Source organism: Macrobrachium nipponense, chromosome 31 (genome assembly GCF_015104395.2).
Source record: "Macrobrachium nipponense isolate FS-2020 chromosome 31, ASM1510439v2, whole genome shotgun sequence".
Lineage (NCBI taxonomy): Eukaryota > Metazoa > Arthropoda > Malacostraca > Decapoda > Palaemonidae > Macrobrachium > Macrobrachium nipponense.
Genome location: NC_061093.1, coordinates 12561059 through 12566058, shown reverse-complemented (window position 1 = coordinate 12566058; position 5000 = coordinate 12561059).

Here is a 5000-nt window from a genome sequence, read left to right as displayed (position 1 = left end):
ACGGCAGATGAAAGTTTTATAAATATGCATACATTTATATATATATATATATATATATATATATCTATATATATATATATATATATATATAGATATATACTGGTTAATCCTATAGGTCGTTTATGGAAGAAATTACCAACAAATAGTTTGCATTTCAATTTTACTCTGTCAAGTTAATGCCTGTTCGTGTAAGTTATTTTTAGATTTCAAATGACATATAATAAAGATCTTACAGCGTTTATGCTTACTGCAGATCCTTCCCTTTTATTAAAAAAAAAAAAAAAAAAAAAAAAAGTTCTAGATGCAGCACCGAATCAAGACAGACAAACCGACAAGACAGACAGAAAGGTATAGTTTTTTTTTTTTTTTTTTTATAGAGGAAAGGTCAACAACGCGAGCAACCGTATGCCCCTCAGTAGTCCAGACTTGAAGTGAACAAAATGATTAATGAAGCCTTGTACGTACCTGAGTAATGAACAGAAGCTTCGGATATCTAGAAATATTGTAGATGGAAGTTCACTTGAAATCTGAGGTGATTAGAATATACGATACACAAACGAATCTAAATTTACCGTAGAAGAAAAGAAAGCAAAACAAATAGATAGAACTTAACGTGTAAAAGCTTTGTGGGGAATTTTTACACATATATATATATATAAGGGAGAAACCTTTTTTCCCTCGCCGGCACCAAAGACATTTTAATGATTTTTAAGTCGGCTTCAAAATATTAGAACATATACTACCCCGAGGATGAACTGCTGTGATGGAGGGTCCGTTTTTAATCCTTCGATTGGGGGTCAGAACATAAGTCACCGGGAGGGGGAAGTTGGAGGGAGGGGGAGAGGGGGGCAGCAAGACCCGGAGGAGAGAAGGGAAGGGGGGACTGAATGTGAGGGTTATCCTTTTTGGGTTTGAGCGAATACGGAGGTTTCTTTAGTGTTTGAAAGTTAGAGAAACCCATTTGCCTCTCTCTCTCTCTCTCTCTCTCTCTCTCTCTCTCTCTGTTTTTCCCTGATATGTCGACCAATTGCGTCGTTCGGCGTGGTTTATGTCCGCAAGATGACTTTCCGGGGGCCGCGGCGGACGAGTGATCTCCGTGTTTGTATCGTCGCTTTTCTTGAACGGTGGAATCGGGATGCTTTCTGGAGGCCATCTTTCCACTCTCCTGAGTTGATGGTCTTCTTCTTCTTCTTGTTTTCTGGGATATAACATCTCTCCTTTTTTTTTATGTCATTGTCGTCTTTTAGGTTTAGAAATATTTTCTCATTCATATATATGTATATATGTATATATATATATATATATATATATATATATAGTATATATATATATATATACGCACACACACACACACACACACACACACACATATATATATATATATATATATAATATATATATATATATATATATATATATTGTTGCCCTCGGCTAGGAGCGTGTTGTGACACTCTCTCTCTCTCTCTTTCTCTCTCTCCTATCCATGGACGTTGCAGCAGTAGTAATGTGTGTTTGCGCCAATTGTACTTGAAGGATACCCGAGCAACGCATCTGTGGAATCAGACGTGCGTGTTTCTGTAAGTGCGTTTGTGGTCGGGGTAGGGGGCCTGCGATGTGGGGGGTGGTAGGGGATGGATCTGGGGGGGTAATTCCATCTGGAGAGTCATCTTCATTTACGTAATCGCTCCTTTAAGACAGCTTCACTCCGTCTTGGAAGAGCTAAACATAAAGCTAATTAAGTATTAATGACTCTGAGTTATGCCCGCGCCTGTAAATGCAAATATGAAATATGAAAATGAAGATGAGAGCAATAAAAGAGATATATGATGGGTCGGCCGCTAGCCATTCCCCTAAGCCGGCGGCCCACTCGTCATCTTTACGGCCGTCCGTCCATCACCGGCCCTGACGCGCACAGCTCTTACCCCATCCCCCTTCCCCTTCCCCCACCCTCCCAACACAACCCCCTTCCACAATCCCCATCCCCACCCCACCCCTTTTCAACCTCTCCCTCCATCCATCTACCCGCCTCCACCAACCCCTATTCCTCCACCTACCTCCTCTTCTTCCTATTCCCGTAACTCCTACCACCCACTATCTCCCTCTACCGACTGCCATTACTAGTACCACTACTACCACTACTATTAGTACTCTCTCTCTCTCGCTCTGTAGATGTGCTCTTGCAGGTTGCGAGTTGATCCAACTTTTCCTTTCTCGTGTTCAGTGACTGCGAGGGTCTAAAACCTGTAAGATTTACGTGCCCACACATACACATTATGAGGAAATGTACGTGTTACTCTCTCTCTCTCTCTCTCTCTCTCTCTCTCTCTCTCTCATGCTGAATTACTAGATTGCTCGCAGATATTGTAAATGACCTGGAGACTTGGAGGAACGCCATGGTATACCAATGGTAATGTAGTAATAGTACTCTGCTACTATTATAAGTGGGAATACATTCACGGAGCCGTTCCAAAGGCAACTCTCAACTCCTTACTGCTACTACTATAAATGAGAAAACATTGAAAGAGCCGTTCTAAAGGTATATCCTAGCTAATACTACCACTAAACTATTACCGCAAGTGGAAAACTATTGAAGGAGCTGTTTCAAAGGTAAATCCCGACAACTACTACTATGCCGTTGCCACCGTTTCTTTCCAGCATGATAATTCCTCGTCCCTTCCCGCCATTAACAAGGCCACGGGATATTTTGAGTTGTAAAACGAACCGCGCCATTTCCATTCCGCTCTTTCAGCGCTGTTGCCGTAGTTGTTGATGATTGCTGTGTCATAAGTATCGTGGTCCAAACAACCCGAAATAATGTTTTGCGATATATATGTATCGTGGGTACTGTTGTTGAATGTCCCTCTGGGCCGAGTTGTTCCCGGTCGAGTTGTGGCTATTGGCCCGTTTCGCGTTACTGATTGGTACCATATCTTGCTTTCGTCCGCTTTATTATTTTTTTTCTTTTGTCTTTCATTCAGTGTCCTGTGGATGATGCGGTGTTCATTCAGTAATTTCACTGTTTATCTGTGTTTTCTCTTGTTGTTATTGTTTATTCATTGGGTTGTCGTTCGACAAATTGCACTGAAGAAGTGTAAAACAAGCGTTCGATGATTTAATACTTTGTGGAACTAACACCTGATCTTTCAGTGCACTGGCTTAGGTACATAATTAAATATTACTAGTATTGCAAGTCTGTCACTGCGAGACCATGTTTCTGTAACATTTACGGCCTTTGGTTCGGGTAAGTAGTATTTTCTTTGTGATTTTGCCGAGTAGTTTAGGTGAGATGTAGTGTAGTTTTGCTTTTTGCCGATTTTTCTTTTAATGTAGCTCGTTGCCTTTTGATGGTGCAACGTAGTTGAGATAAATAAGTTGATAACTTTCGTGCTTTTATCATTCATTGCTTTGAGGTGATGGACTGTAAATATACGTACATATTTACATTATATATATATATATATATATATATATATATATATATATATATATATATATATACTATATATAATCCAAAACACACTAGTGAAATAGCCGAAAGAAAACGATTAAATTCTCTCCGCAATTTCATAAATGTGAAAAGCTTCTATGAGCGACTTAAATACGAATCCTCGACTGAATACTGAAACAGAATCTAAAAATAAGAAAACGAATGATCAAACCGCAAGTGACAGGACGGTAAGTCTTATAAATTCCTGGCGGCACTCATTCCAGAAAGGAATAAATAAATACTGGGGGAAAAAAACCTCATCTTGGCTCTTAAGGCTTAATCCTTCGAAGCATCCCCACCTCATAGATTCCCCCTCGTTTAACCCCCGTCAACTCACCCCTCCACCCCTCCATCCCCACCCCTTGTACCCCCCCATCACCCTACTATAATATTCGTCTACCAGCAAGCAAACCCTACCAGTCCCCTCCCCTACCATACCCATCCCACTCCCCCTACCCCCCCCCGGTCCCGTACCCTAATCATCCCCCTATCCTCCCCCTCCCTCTCCGACAGCCACACCCCCTTTCCATCTCTCGCTCTCTCCCCCTCCTACTCCCGCTTCCCCCTTCCTCCCCACCTCCACTCCCACCACCACCCCCTCCCCCAGCCCAGGGGTGGGAATTCCATCTCCGAACTAAAGCTGGATTTCCGTATGAAAATTCCCGCCGCATAAGTTAATGATTAATCCCGGGAGACTTCTTTAACTAATAATGACTTCGAAGATCATCTTAAGGGCGCCTCGGTGAGGAACGCCGAGAGAGAGAGAGAGAGAGAGAGAGAGAATTATTAATCCCCAGCTAGAAAATCTTCGTTTTAATCTCCAGGCGCTGATGCTTTCTTTCTCCACTTCGAGGCACAAGTTTGGTATCGGCTGTTAAGGTGATTTGGATTTCGAGGCGAGATTTAGGAGGAAATAGTATATATATATATTTGTTTTCATTTAATTGATTCTCTTCGGTTTTTTTATTCTATTTATTTGTTTTTCATAAGAGTCTCTTTCCAGTTAGTTGCTTCGCTCATTCATAGTATTTGTTTGTTGTTGGTTTGCGTGCGTGTGTGTGTGTGTATGTGTAGGGGTAGGGTGTATATATACATATATATATATATATATAGTATATATATATATATGTATATATAGATATATGAGAGAGAGAGAGAGAATTTGTCTCTCTAGGCATTTACTCACACTTTTACAGCAGAATTATGGATGAACATTCTGTGCAGAAAACTCCCACTACAATACCTGGGTAATTATCAGCGAGTCGAAACACCATCAACACACACACACACACTACACATTCACCTCTTTCTGACACATCCCATCTCAATTCCTGGATCTTAAAGAACCATTCTTTCGAATGCCTCCTTCACTCTATATGTCAAGTCTTTATTGGTGTTCCTCTCCTCCTTCCTTCGGACACTTCTTGCTCCATCTACTCTTTGATTCTTTCTTCGTTTATTTCCTATCTTATCCTAATCATCCATTATTTAGTCTCAATCATTACCAATAACA